Below are 16,046 nucleotides of genomic sequence, written 5' to 3'. Positions count from 1 at the left end.
AGTTGTTTCTTAGATGTTTTAAAGCAGCGCAAACACAGCACCAAACAACTGTGTTCAACATGCACTCACATCTCACAACCGCATGAGGCTGAATCTGTATGTACATGCCACGCCATTTAAGGTGGAAATGCTTGCTCTGGTATTGTCTTTTGCTCGGTTCTGTCGGTGTCGAATGGTGGACTTTAAATGTAACGCTACCTTAAAGGAACACAATGTCCAATTTTTACCTTAAAATTACAGGTTCAAAATCATTGCAATGCTCCACTGAGCTGTAATTAGGGCCTCTGTTTTAGCACTGCAGAAACTGCACTATGTAACTTTACGAGGAGGGTAGTAAAAATAACTCTAACATAAACATCCTTTTCTGTATGTACATATCTCCTGTGTAATATCATCTAAACCACTACAGTACAGACTCCTCACCAGTATGTATATGTATACAGGGGGGTCCTCAACTTACGACGTTGATCCGTTCCTACGTCGCGTCGTAAACCGATTTTCGGTGTAAGTCGGAACATACGTACATACTGTACGTAAATAACATACTGTAAGCACTTATCCTCCTCCTAACACCTATCCTCCTCGGTCCCGAGCCACGTAACCGTGTATTCTTCCGCCGCGCCGCGCACACCACACACGAAGTTCACATTACGACGTTTACGACGAAAATCCACTTAAGTCGAAACAAGGCTTCATACAGTAAAAGGGAGATGTTTCATAACCACGAAACATTGTAAGTTGGGGCTGACGTAACCTGAGGACCTCCTGTATATAATATTAAAGAATCAAGGGTTTACAGTGACACTGTACATAGCTGCTACAGAGCTCCAGGTTATTGAGGTCTTGGGTTCAACCCACATTCATCCCTAATGAATGAATGAATGAATGAATATAAATAATAATAAAATACTATAAACTATTTAAACGTCCCTGTACATAAAGGAATAATAAGAGCTGCAGGCCGAGTGAATGTGGTTAACATGATTTAATTAGTACCCTGAATAAATCTATGCTCTGTCTTGCAGAACACGCTGTGGAAAGTGTTGCTGAGGATACAGTGGCTCCGGTGAAGGATGCAAACTCCGGATCTGAGATGGTGAATGACGACATGAATGACTAAGGTACGTCAGAGGCAGCTCTTTATTTGCTCAGAAACGTGGATTTGCAAAGAAGAAAGAATCGCAGAGTAATCAGCATCTGACATCTCCAGACAGAGAGCTCTAGTGTGGGCCACGTTTTTTTTTATTTTAGGATGAATGGGTCTCTACGAGGATTTGGCAGGTCCGGTGAAAATATAACCCTATTCATCAGGGCACACATGAGATTTATTTGATTTATGTCTCCATTAGGAAAAACTCTGAAACTTCAAAAAATTTAGGGCTGAGAAAAATCCTTCTGAGAGGGCCCACCTGCGAATGGCTGCCCACTCCAGCTCTGGCTTAGTCGCTCATGTAAATAAAATAGAGGTTTGTAATGAATGTAATTCAGAGTGAAAGGGAAAAAGCAGGCATTGCCTAAAATCACGCCAGTGTCTTTCAGTCCACAGCTGTTTTAAAAGCAGGGCATGTTACCGTTTTAATGTTGTTCGAGAGAACAAATACACGGAAGGGCACCAACAAGACAGAAACAGAGTATCTGACATCTCATGGTCATAGTTAGTCTCTCTGTTCACTGCAGTGCTGTCATTCACTGCTCAAAACAGCCTTTCTCTGGGAGTGCTTAACATTTCTAAAATCTGCTCATGAGACGCACCTTCACACACACACACACACACACACACACACACACACACACAAACGGCTTTTCATACAAATAGAAAATAGAATGGCAAAATGAAAAGAAAGACAGGGGCTTGAACAGTCATAATGGCAGTTACATCCCCAGCGGGGAACTGTACACATGTTGAAATAATGTTTGAAGTACAGAGTGGATCAATGTAACTACAGTACAATAGCGGAGATTACAGAGGTGTGTGCAGCAGACTGGAAAGCATCACTGGAAACAAGGAATGCTCTTTTCCTGTGTTTGAAAATGTAATTTAAGTAAAAATTTGTGCATGGCTATAGTATCAGACTTGTGAACATTAGAAAATGCATGTTCTTGACGGGCCTGGCTCAATGAGCTGGGATAGATTTTCATGAGAAGTTTCACGGTCTGTATTCTACCACTCACTTTGTATTTACAAAACGGACTGATCAACACAAAGCAGGTTTAAAGTCTTGAATTGCAATACTGTTTAGACCTAATATCGAAAAGTCATATGATCAAATCGTTTGAATCATTCTTTGCAGTGAATCATTTCAGAAAAAACAGTTGACCTGAACTTTTCTCTCGTGATTCAACAGTATTTGTGTGCATTGTTTGTTTAATATGTCTAATAAAATGTCAATGTACTGTGTTTCAGAGTTTAAAATCCTAAAACCAACATTTCATTTCCTCCCTATGGATTTAAATCTGTGCTCTACATTTTTACATGGTCTCTGAGTAAAGAGCTGTCCTTCATTAGGCAGGGCATATGAAATGTTGCATGAAATACACTGTAAGCGATTTATGGCATTGTTGGAAACACCCACATTCTAAATCACTCTCAAGCACCTGTAATGAGAGGGAGGGATATTCTGGACCAACATTAATGTCTGTCCTTTACTGATCCATGATGTCCTAGATGCTTCTTTGAAAAATGTCTTGTAGCCGATAGTGGTCCAGCAAAACTGGTCTCGTTCGAGTTTGTTGCAGGAGTCAGATTCTTGTTTTGTTTATATTCACATACATATACATATACATAAAGCTTTAACAGGAATTAAAGATGACAAATATGATCTGTAGATAAAGTGCAGACTGAGATATTGTAAACTTAATGCTTAAATGTAAACAAGTGTTTTGGGAACAAACTTATTTACAACACGGTAAAACAATTCATTCATTCGTTGTTTCTAACCCTTACCCAGTTCAGGGTCGCGGTGGGTCCAGAGTCTACCTGGAATCATTGGGCGCAAGGCGGGAATACACCCTGGAGGGGGCGCCAGTCCTTCACAGGGCAACACACACACATTCACTCACACACTCACACCTACGGACACTTTTGAGTCGCCAATCCACGCAGACACAGGGAGAACACACCACACTCCTCACAGACAGTCACCCGGAGGAAACCCACGCAGACACAGGGAGAACACACCACACTCCTCACAGACAGTCACCCGGAGGAAACCCACACAGAGACAGAGAGATCACACCACACTCCTCACAGACAGTCACCCGGAGGAAACCCACGCAGACACAGAGAGAAGACACCCCACTCCTCATAGACAGTCACCCGGAGGAAACCCACGCAGACACAGGGAGAACACACCACACTCCTCACAGACAGTCACCCGGAGGAAACCCACGCAGACACAGAGAGAAGACACCCCACTCCTCATAGACAGTCACCCGGAGGAAACCCACGCAGACACAGAGAGATCACACCACACTCCTCACAGACAGTCACCCGGAGGAAACCCACGCAGACACAGAGAGAAGACACCCCACTCCTCATAGACAGTCACCCGGAGGAAACCCACGCAGACACAGGGAGAACACACCACACTCCTCACAGACAGTCACCCGGAGGAAACCCACGCAGACACAGAGAGATCACACCACACTCCTCACAGACAGTCACCCGGAGGAAACCCACACAGACACAGGGAGAACACCACACTCCTCACAGACAGTCACCCGGAGGAAACCCACGCAGACACAGAGAGAAGACACCCCACTCCTCACAGACAGTCACCCGGAGCGGGAATCGAACCCACAACCTCCAGGCCCCTGGAGCTGTGTGACTGCGACGCTACCTGCTGCGTCACCATGCCGCCCTACGGTAAAACATGACTATGGTTATTTAATATAACACATTCTTCATTTCGCAGAATCTCTGTCCTATTGCTGATTAGTTCTACAGCTGATCTGTTGTCTGACTTCCCCTACTATGTTACTATGTTACAAGCATCACTCACTGATTAATTGATCTTAGCGTTTACTTAAGCCTATTGTTTGATCCAGGCTTAAAAGGAATAGTGTGGAGCTCCGCCCCAGCGTTCCCTGTTTTGTTCTAGGTGTGTGGAGTGTGGCGAAGCATTTTCCTTTTATCATTGTTATGGATAAAAGCATGGTGTATCCTTTCCAAACACAACCACTGGCCTTTCCTTTCAAAGAGAAAGTTCCCCAGTGCCCTTTAAAGAGCAACTGACCTCCACTTGAAATTATAGAGAGCTGTTTGCTGGCACTTGCCCAGGTTTTGGCTCTGTCCTCTCACCGCTGGACAGCACAAATGGCCTCAGCAGCTCATTTCTGAGAGTGAAAGAATTTGATAAAAGGCTTTGCTTAGTGAGAGCTGCCACACCTGTCATAATCTCCTGACGCCGGCTGGACCGCGGCGTGAAAGGATGCCGTGCAAACACATGACAGAATCCATACACGCTCCGTAAATGAAAAGTCTGTGACATTCTCTCATCCTGTCTCTCTTTTAATGCAAACTTTTAGCAGCAGTTTAAGCCTGTTATGCCCTGTCCCTTAGGCAGCAGCCCGGTGCACTTCTTCACCCGTGTCAACCCGAAACCGAGTTCATGTCCGAGCACTGGGTGAGGAAATTAAAATTGTGTTTCAAAGGGAAATAAGTCATGCCTGCGTTTCGGCACCGCCTGTAAAGTAAATCTGCCGACATTTCCCAACCAAGTACGTTTACATCCATGCTTCCTTAATACTGTCACTTCCCCAGCTGCTCTAATGTGCCAGTAAATCAGTAAATCTCAGGCTGGGGAAGACTGATTCATGAGGCATGTGAGGTGTTGTGCCTCATCAGTGTTCACTTGTAAATTTGAGCTGGTTTGATCATTAGCGGTCTGTGAGACCCAGACCCAGAGGCTTTTTTTCCCCTCAATTGGGTGAAAGGAAACTTTGTGTATATGTGTGTGTGTGTGTGTGTGTATACCTCATACCACTTACAAATGTTTTGTTAGTTTTTGTGAGTCTGGGCTATGCCCTACAAACATGTACCTAAAAAAATCTATCCAGTTTGTAGAATAACCTCATGGTAAATTGGCCTAAATAACACACTGTACAGTATTTGGCTATCCTCCATTTATTTTATTTCCTGAACCCAACTGCCATTAACTACAAGCTATTAATTTTTCAGCATGAAAAAACAAAACAGAAAACATATATTAGTCATTGTTTCTCCCTTCTGGGAACTTGGACTGAAGCATTTCCCCTACAGAATGGTTTGATCCTGCTCCGGCGCACCCCTAGTTCCGCTCCTTGGCGATGACTCTCACCTGCAGCTATTCAGAGACTCATTAACTCTGCTGCTTAAGTCTTTGTTTGAGCCAGTGCTTGCGTTGTCTCTTTGTATTATTACATAGGTTCTGAGCCTCGTCTTCCTTGTTTGGGATCTGTATTGCTGTGGTTTTGTGATTAAGGATTGGTGTGCTTTGTGTACTACAGCCTGTGCATGAGCCCTGTCTATCCTCGACATAATTATAAGCCTAACCTCACAAATGCTTCCTGTTCAACTAAATTCATCACAAAAAGACACAGAAGCTTAATCACCCACCAAATATTCAAGAGACATGCTCCGAGAGAAACTTTCAAGGTCAATATCTGAACACCTCAGATGTTCAGTTTTAAAAGTGTCTTGCAGTACGGCTAATCAGGTTCAGTGACGGTGAGGGCTCCAGGTGGTCAGAGCATTCTTCTGAGAACACCAGCAAAACTGGAGTCTAATGTTCCTGTAGCTCTCTGAGATTAAACTTTTCAAGGACTAAAATAAAATGTATAATGCGCTTGTCCCTTTACACTGCATAGATTAGCTAAGAGTTTCCAATTATTTTCATTAATTCTTTCTTTCTTTAACCTTATAATAACGTCTTCATCATGATTAAGGTCAAGAGCCTACCTCAAATCGATGAGCACAAGGCGGAAACACACATTAGACAGAGCAACAGTCCATTACAGGGCATCACACACTCACCCAGTCTGAATCGGTCCAATCACAGTGCTGGACCTGCAAAGACGAGGTTAAACCCATCAAAACAGACACAACGAGCGCGGAGAAATATGAGCGTTGTGTAAGAACAGAGAAGCAAGAGAACCGAGCGAAAACAGCTAAAAACCGGAGTTTCCGCTCCTCACTGCTGTGCGCTCAGGGTCAGGGTGAACAGTGAGTGGCTCATTATCATTTAAAGGAACAGGGCTGTTTACGCAGGTAGAGAACGCTGCAGTGTTATACTCCTTGTGCTTTTCTGACCAAAGCAGGTGTTTCCTTAAAACCCAACACTGTGTTCACTTGTGGAAATGAGGGAGAATATGCTCTCTTCAAAGAATTAAATTTCTGAGTGAAGATAATGTAGCGGTTCTTTCAACTGAACGTTCAAGGCAAGAGCCATTTAGGACCTTCAGTAACCTTTATTTTTAAGAGTGTGAGGTTGAGGTTAAAAAGTGCAGCTGCTCTTTAAAGCACAGTCCCCTTCCATAAGCAGGGCTGGATTTATGGCGGTCTCTAATGGTATCTCTGTCCTGATCTGCGCTGCCTTTCACCCGGCTCTCATCCGCAGCTTTAAACTCATCAGGTTCTTTCAGGCCCCCTCGTTAATCTTATGGGCCCTACAAAGGAAGGTACTGGCTGCAGAGAATTAGGGATTTGGGCCCTCCTCCCCTGCACTCTCCCCTGCTGGCTGATGAATGATGAACTGATGAGCCGGTCTAATCCAGGAGAACCCTCTCCCGCTGGCTGCCTTTACATTCCCCAAACACGTGTATTCCTGGGTGGAAATTTGCCATGAAATTGTGGCCTGGTTCGTGCAGAATTCCTTACGTGGACGCTGCGGTCAGTGAATAGGTACAGTTGACCTTCAGTCTCCAAGCCTTGGGAGCAACATTCCCTCGGCTTTGTCGCGCTTACGTGGGTGGCCAAGAGGAGCTCAGCCTTTTCAAATTTTAATTCCTCCCTCCTCCTAAAAAAGGAACAAGAATGCCTTGTATAGTAGAGCAGCATGTGCACACATCAGCCCTAACACTGTTTCATCAGCACTCACTGTCCATTGTATCAGCTCCACTGACCATACAGGATCATTTTATATTTCCTCAATTACCCACGGTCATCAATCTGTTTCTCTGCATACTTTTTTTTTTTTTAAACCCACTGTCACTCTGTTCTTTAATGCTCAGGACCCAAAGGACCAACAGAACAGGTATTGTTCGAGTGGTGGATCACTCTCAGTGGTGGTGTGTTAGTGTGTGTTGTGCTGGTGTAGAGTGGATCAGACACAGCAGTGCTGCTGGAGTTTTTAAAACCCTGTGTCCACTCTCTGCCCAGCCTTAGACACACCTACCTTGTTGGTCCACTCTGTAGAGACTGTAGCTTGTTGGTTAATGTCCGATTTTTACACTCAGTGACCATGTGTCTAATGTTATGACAGATCAGTGTATTATTCCATTATATATATAATATATTATTAATGTTGTCTTCATTACTCATATTTAAAATTTCACTTGTCTTTTTCACCACTCATTGCTCACTAACAGCTCAACATGGACTGAGCCGTAACATTAACCACCTCCTTGGTTCTACGCTGAGTGTTTTTTCTTCCCACGTTGAATTGTAAAGTGACCTTTGGTATGATTAATACCCTATATAAATTACAGTTATTATTATTATTATTAGTACAGTGGAACCTCTACTAACGAACGCCTATACTAACGAACTTTCCAAGATACGAACCGGGCATTTGAATATTTTTTGCCTCCACCAACGAACCACGACTCTAGAAACGAACCCGAGCCTCCGCCGAGCCGGCGGCTGGAAATGGCCACTGACCCCAATAGGCAAGTCTCCCAGCGCGCCCAGACTTGAGTGAGCTTTTAAGATTAGCAAATTGTAGCTTTAGCAATTTAGCATTAGTGTAAATACATCGAAATTCAAGTTAAGCCGTATCTACGCTTTGTCTCCCCACATTCACCGCCTACTCTCCGTTATTCCACCCACCCCCCACCTCCCGTCATACTTTCCAGTCCTCTGTTGGACGTGCCACTACAGCACCTGCATTAAGAAGCTAAGTACTAACAGAGGAAAATCTGTTAAAAATAAATAAATAAACACAGTGGGTACAAATAAATGCATGAAGTAATGTAAGGCAAATGCCTCCAGTCAACTATCTATCACCATCCATTTCTGCAGTTTGTTGTTGTTGTTGATAGTATGATTTACTCAGGACTCGTGCATCATGATATCCATGACATATCACGTTGCCCACGTCTTGATCAGTGTGTACTGGATATCACTCGTCTGACAAGATCCTGTATGTTGTGAATGAATTCCTTCACACGTTCTTCTTTCTTTCACTTCACTTCTCTCTCTCTGTTCATAACATCAGCAAAGCCAACTCCCTCGCTACAAGCAGCAGTTACCGTGCTCCTTAATTCAGCCCCAAGTAATGATATAGTAAAGTTTATAAGTGTTATGTAATATGGTAATTACAAAGCTTTCCGCAAAACTCAGGGGCAAGATCCGAGCCTGTGGGAGTCCTCGCCGTGGAATTACCTGAGGCTTACTGTGGCAGGTATATAATTCTAATTGTACGTAATTATCGTCTTGTCTTTGTGAATTAGACGATAATAACACGGCTGGGCTGTAAAAGTGACAAACCCATCCGCAGCGGCACGGCGGACCTTTTGTTGGAGGAGCTGTTAAGTAGCCGTGATGAAGGCCTGGATGACAGTTGCTGCATACTGAGTGATGTAAACTCCTGACAGTCGGCTGTCAGCGCTACATAAGCAGACAGGTAAAAAGTGATGGGGAGATGGATGGAAGGAGGAGGGGGGGGGGGCCCTCCTGAGTGAACTAATAAAGAGAGATGGCTGGCTTCACTCCGCCGCAGACCCTCCCGCCTGAGCCGAGCCTTGTTCTCCCGTTGTCAAAGCCGGCTCGCTTTCCTGCGAAGGAAGAAAGTGGTCTATACGTTCACACGAGATCACGTTCCACTTTCTCTACACGGACCGGTCCTCCTTTGTCCGTGAACGTGTGTGTGTTTGTGTGTTTGTGTGGGGGAGGTAGAAGCATTGGGAAGAGAGTCTGAACATATGCGGGAGATCAAAGAAGTGACCGTCATTATCTTTTCCTGTCAACATTCTGGCATCCTGTTTAACTGGTTGAAATGGGGAACTCACCCCCCCCCACCACCACCACCCAATCTCACACACATATACACACACAGAATCAAACTCTTGCACATCAAACATGAACAGAGCAGGACAGCAGGCACTGGCCCCCGTTCCTCAGCAGATATTCTTACGTCCGATGACGGTTTTCCGTATGCAGACTGGAATGTGAGTCCTCTATAGATTGAGTGTGAAAATGTGATGTCGCTGCTTGTCCAGCTGTGACTGACTGAAAGCAGCTGCAGAAGCCCCTCAGGGCTGTGCTCCACTCATAAAGGGCTTATGCTTAATCCTCTGTTATCACTTTTCAGACCTCTTCTTTTATTGGACAAATCATCTGCGCTCTCTGATTCTGGTGAGTACAGGATGCAGGCTGCAGGATGGGGCTGTTTGCATCGTCGCCGCACATCTGTAATACAGATATCTAGCTGTTTAGCTGTAGATTAATGTAGACCAGGGGTCCTCAGACTCAGACTGCTTTCATTGGACAGGCCACTTTAACTACAGTAGCAATGCTTGTTGTCTGACCATTGTACATCTTTATAATAACAGTATTAATGTTCATATACAGGAACAAAACAATGATTGGCCACGGGGTACGATGGAGATTTAGGGCCGTTTTGGAGATTCTATATCTGCAGCTTTTCTGTGAGATGCTTATTCTTTAAATATTATGACTTTACTCTTGAGATTATTAAGACTTTGTGACATGACTAGGGTTTCCCCTGCATCCTCAAACTTATATATAATTTCCGAGTGTCACTCCGGCCCTGAAACACTTGCCCTTCAGTTATAAAAGTTGATGCCTGGTGTAAATCTTTAAAAATAGTAAATATACGACTGAATGGAGCACCATCCACTGGGGGCACTGTTTCCCTAAAAAAACACTCAAACTCAATGTTACAAACATGAAGAAGCATTACAGACACAACATTACTCAAGCAGAACTCTGGTTCCCTTTCTTTCCAGTTTGGATCTTGTTTATGGAAAAATACCAAATTCTTTATTCTGCTCTGAAGGTTCCAGCAAGTTTTTACGCTTTTAATCCAGATTCCTTGTTCTGACCAAAACAGAAATAACACACTGCTGATGTCAGTCCTGGTTTCACAGTCACATCAAAGAACCACCTTAATGTGGACACAAAAATCCCATGAATCACATGTGCAGGTTTTGTGGTACGCAGCAGTAACTGTGACGTATCCAGTGAACTCTCTCAGCCGCACTCTTCTCTTCTGTAACTGAGCTAGTGGATTTGATGTGGGTTTTTATTTATTTATTTATGTTTCTGTCTGATTTTCAAGAACAGTAAACGACGAGAAGCTGCGTGTTACCCTGCGGCCTTAACGGAGTGTAGCAGGGTGAAGTGAGTGGAGCGCACAGCCTCGAGCAGATCACTGCTTTAATAAAACTCAGTGTCGATACAAATACATAATATAATTGATTAAATAATTGATTGTTAAACTAAACATAGCCTCATTTTAAAACTGGAATTGTTCATTGTTTAAATAGCCACAGGCTCCTGGAATGAATCTTGACTCATGCACGAACACTGATGCTGTGGAAGACATTCAGTTTTTCACACTGTCCAGTGTAAATTATGTGTCCCGTTTATATTTAGCATAAATATTCATACATTAGCGCTTTGTATGTCTACAATTACAGGCTGTAGTTCATCTTTGGTTATGCATACTTTTATATTTTCTGTATACTGTTATGCATACTACTCCACATTTCCCCCTGTTCTTCAGCGCGCAGGACCCCCACAGAGCAGGTGTGATGTGGTGGTGGGTCATTCTCAGTGCTGCAGTGACACTGACGTGGTGGTGGTGTGTTAGTGTGTGTTGTGCTGGTGTAGAGTGGATCAGACACAGCAGTGCTGCTGGAGTTTTTAAACCCCTCAATGTCTGGACTGAGAACAGTCCACCGACCAAAAACATCCAGCCAACAGTGTCCCATATATATATGAGTAAGTGTGGGTGTGTGTTTTTGGACACTACTGCAAAATAATGCACTATGTAGAATATAGTCTCTGTCATTTGTGAAATACAGTCCCCAACATTTCATGAGGTTTATAGCAATCTGTCCTGATGACACATGTAAACACTTTGGTGCATTATAATTATTCATTCATTCATTATCTGTAACCCTTATCCACTTCAGGGTCGTGGTGGGTCCAGAGCCTACCTGGAATCATTGGGTGCAAGGCAGGAATACACCCTGGAGGGGGCGCCAGTCCTTCACAGGGCAACACACACTCACACAATCACTCACACACTCACACTTACGGACACTTTGTTTATGCACCACGGGAGGAAACCAGAGCACCCAGAGGAAACCCACGCGGACACGGGTAGAACACATTATAAATATTTATAAATATTTATTTTATTATTTTAAGCAAACCAACGCTTTAACCATTACAATTCACCTTAGCACTTGTTTATATTCAGAGTTATGGACCTTGTCCATTACTGGTCAGAGCCCTTCTCCACACCAGCGTTTCTCAGGCTTCTGACTGTGCGCTTGACAGTCTCATGTGATCTGTATGACAGGATCTGCTCCCCAAGGGGCTACAGTCCCTTAGTGCAGGAACACACATGCTTGCACACACAAAGACAAGGAGACACACTAGTGTACACACACACACACACTCACACACTCGCCCTCACACAAATCCCCAACCCCCATCTTTCTCTCCATCTCTTTTTGCCTCTGTCTACACCCCCCCACCACCACCACCCCACCCCTTGTTCTCTGTGTTTTTCTGTCTCCATCTCCCTCTCGAATACAACAATCGCCGTCCCCTCTCCCTCTTGATGTAACCTCTCCGGCTGGGCACAAAGACAGCGAGGGAAGGGCCCTTTAAGTTGCAGATTGAGATCTCAAGTGCCGACACAAGAGCAGGACGGCTGGGGCTCCAGAGCGATGTCTTTGTATTATGCTTATGGTCTCATGGTGCACACAGCTGCTAGATTACACTCTGATCTAATGCTGACAAAAAAAGAGAGAGAGAATATAACCAGCTCCCAACTACTGCTACCGAGAGAGACGACAACACAAAGCATGTCAGAGCGCACTGCTTCAGCTCCACTTCAGCTAAAATGAGATCCAACGAATGCTGGGGATTACGAACAGCTCACAGGACAGGAATCAAAATAATTGAAAATGCAGGTTTTCAGTAACCAACAGCTCTGAAGTGTTTTGGTGGTTCATAACATTATTCCTCATCCTGTGATATTTCCTCAGCCTGATAATAACAGAGGGGCGTTGTATAGCCACTAGGTACTCCTCCCCACCACGACTCAAACCTGCAGCTTAGCTATTGTTTCACAGCACCTTTCAATGCCGTTCAGTGATGAATCTGTCACAATCGCCAGTGCTGCATTAATCCACTTGCGCTAACTGCTTATCATAGGTGAGATATAAACACAGCAACACACTGCAAGCTAAAATTATCAGCTGTCAGAACCATCACAAGCTCGCTGATGACCTGAGGTTGGGTTAGTTTTGTTGGGAATTCCGCAAGTGATAAATAACAATCATTTTAAGGAGATGTCCCATGTTTACTGCACCAAAAAAACGTAAACACAATTAGCTTTCATTTGTACCCGGTGGTAACCATCGACAGTCTCCGCTGTGGGCCGAACAATTGAAGCAGAAATGAGTTCAACTGTGTAAACACCTCCAAATGGCTGCTCCTCAACTGACCAGACTGGAAAGACGTAGAGTTCAGGTCAGGTAACTAAAAACCCGGTCTTCCAGTTGAATTGCCTTATCCAGTGCATGTATGTGTTTCACATCATTACAGCTCGTCACTTCGTGTTACTGATAGAGTATGCACTAGTTGTCTGTGAAGAGGAAACTGATACGAGTCCCCAGTGCCAAAGTTTCTGCCAGATTTCAAACACAGTGAGCATCAAAGGCCGTAATTTAAATGGTACGTGAGCTGTGCAAAAGCAGATATGTCACATTTCATTTCCTCCTGCTCTGTGTATCTAATCTGAACTGACTTCAGGAACCGCTTTGTTAGAGCTGACAGTTTTAAAACAAGCTGATGATGATGGTCTGAGTGTGGGCACATTTCTCCAGCTCCAAACCTGATTATCCAGCGCGGACTATAGGAGTGGTTTAGCTGGAAGTTGTGTGGAGTGATTGGAGTTGGCGTCAGGCATGTAATGTCATCTTCTGTCCGTACTGTCACAATCCATTACTTCTAAATGGACTTCCATCTTCTTGAGTGAAATGCAACCAAAACAGTTGGGACAGCGAGCAAACAGGCCATCCCTATGTTTTTTTCTAGTTATGCGCTGCACTGTCAATTTTAAGGCTCTGGGTTTAGGCCCAGCTCCACGCGGAGACCTGCGCTTACGTCTGCGGTGAAACCCGATTTGACAGAGACGTCTGACAGCTGTGATTGTTGGATGCTCGGCCATCGGATCAGGGAAGAAGAATCAGGTTGAGCGGAGTCTAATGGGATATGATTAGAAATGTGCTAAAGTCTCACTGAGCCAATACAGACCAAGGAACGATTTAAAAAATTACAGTCGGGCAAAGTCAAATCGACACACATTCCACCTTAAATCAGCACAGGCATTCCTAGAGTCTGAGGTGGCCTTGTTTAGGTCTGAGAATGGAGCTTTGAAACATGAAGACCAATTAGCATCCTCCTTAAATCATCATACACTGGCCTTAAACTCGGTGGGGCTGTTAAGTAATGTGAATTAGACTTGTTTATTTGGTCAATGACTCTGTGACCTAGCGTTAATTGTTAGAAAAAACAGAAAATTGACACGTGTTTTTTTTTTTTTTTTAAAAAGAGTGTTGATTTGTTACTTTAAAAGAAGCACACTTTCGACACAAATCTAGTGATCTACTAAATTTAAATGTGTTATAATCTCCATCTTCTCCACAGTGAACACAGTTCTGTTTCTTAATGAAACGTCTGTGACCTGCTTTGGTCCAAACCCCACGAGCCCCACAGCAGTGTTCTCCCCCTGTGTAAACAGCCCCTGTTCAGAACGCACCTGTTCCTTTAAATGATAATGAGCCGCTCGCTGTTCACCCCGACCCCGAGCGCACAGCAGTGAGGAGCGAGGAGCAGAAGCTCTGGTTTTTAGCCGTTTTCGCTCAGTTCTCTTTCTTCTCTGTTCTCGTTTTCTCAGTTTTTACTCAGTGCTCTTATTTCTGTATTTATGTTGTGTTTAATCTCATCTTTGCTCTCTCACATAAACGCGGGTCCAGCGCTGTGATTGGACACACTCAGACGAGGGGGCGGGGCCATGGTAAAGTCTCTGCACTTGACGCCAGAAGCGGAGCAGAATCAGAACGGCTCGTTTTATCCCGTGTTTTATGACTTTGGCAGCACAGAGTAAACAGATTGGGTGGCCTTGTTTCACAGTGTGTGGGTTGGTGGGCTCCAGATCCACACCTTAATGCACTGAACATGTGATTTTTCATTTACAGTACTACTGTTCTAATGGGCACAGCGCTTCTGCCCTCAGCTCTGGGCCTTTGAGAGATTTGTTTCTGTTTATCAGAGGTAACAAAATCACATTAAAAAAAAAGTCTAAATCCTCTCCAGAAGTTGAAGCTAAATTCCAGGAAGCATTTATCCATTCTGAACATGCACCCCTGCTTCAGTTTAATGCAGATATGTGTCCTACGTTACAAAGAGAGAAGCTGGTTGTGAAGGAAGTTCACTTTTCTTACCATGTCATTGTCTGAGTTGTAGCCTGAGGCGGGCTAACAAAAGGTTGGACTCAGGTACAATAATTACCTCACCGTGGAGTGCGTTATCCCGCCGCTCCTCTTAAGGCCTGATGAGGGGCCTCTAAAGTCTTATCACTGTTTTAATGTGAACACTCGGCAAAACGAGCAGCGCCGCGGGCGCCCACATGAAAGAGACGGCAGCCTCTTATGCTCCACTCCTCCGTGTTTACATAAAGCACCAGGCTCAGCGAGCAGTCTCAGACGCCTGTGGTTCTCTCACACACACACACACACACAGAGTGAAACACTCTACCACTTTTCACCTCTTTGCTTGGAGGACAAAGAGCACGGAAGCAGCTGTGCACTACTCTACATGCATGTCCATTGATCATTATGACAAAAATGCATCCACTGGATAATTTACGTCCAGACAAAAAGCCAAGCCTGGCCTCTTCGGATTATTTAAAGGTGCTCGGAGTTTGGCAGAACGGTCACTACCACTCTCCAGATAAGACAAACCAGACTGTGATATGTTTTTGATATTGTAAGAACTTAAAGTAGCCTTTTCTTCCTCTTAAACACTGCCTTCACACTGTTTTATGTATTTAAGATCTGCGAAAGCTCCAGGTGCTGCATTGAATCTCCGATTTCAAGACAATTCCTTTCCATCTGTTAAAGCCATACCTTACCATTAGGGACCAGGGGCGATAATGCCAACACCGTTACCGTGCTACTAACCTTATTACAAGTCTTTGAGATAGAAGACATCTGTGAGCTGCCGCGCTCATTATGCGTTTGATGTATGGCTGCCATGGCTGGGGTTAGGAGTGTATAACATCCTATTAGAGATAAAAATCAGCTCCTTGTTCGATGGCTCTGCTTTGAGTTCTTTGTCGGGGAAGACATGCGCGCAAGGCCACATCTGCAGAAGAAGCCTAGCCACGAATGTAAATAAAGCATTGGAAACACACGCAGAGCTCTGCTTTATGTGCTGACGTATGAATAATGGAGGAATCGTGATATCCCAGTACCAGCAAAATGCCACCCCCCCCTCCCAAATATAGAAATAAATTAATGAAATAAAAATCCACACTCGGTGGTTCTGCCACCTTCCTTTATTCCTCTTTCCTTCAGCATCC

The 16,046-nt window shown here is 44.3% G+C and overlaps 1 long non-coding RNA gene across 1 annotated transcript in view; it reads left to right on the top strand.

The window, feature by feature from the left end:
• Positions 1-16,046, top strand: part of LOC136709220 (uncharacterized) — a 197,903-nt gene that overhangs the window by 48,709 nt on the left and 133,148 nt on the right. The window contains exon 2 of the long non-coding RNA XR_010804462.1: positions 1,026-1,121. This is a non-coding gene — a long non-coding RNA (uncharacterized lncRNA). The remainder of the gene's footprint in view (positions 1-1,025; positions 1,122-16,046) is intronic.

The sequence above is a fragment of the Hoplias malabaricus genome, chromosome 11, assembly GCF_029633855.1.
Source record: "Hoplias malabaricus isolate fHopMal1 chromosome 11, fHopMal1.hap1, whole genome shotgun sequence".
NCBI lineage: Eukaryota > Metazoa > Chordata > Actinopteri > Characiformes > Erythrinidae > Hoplias > Hoplias malabaricus.
This window is presented reverse-complemented; position numbering and strand designations above follow the sequence as displayed.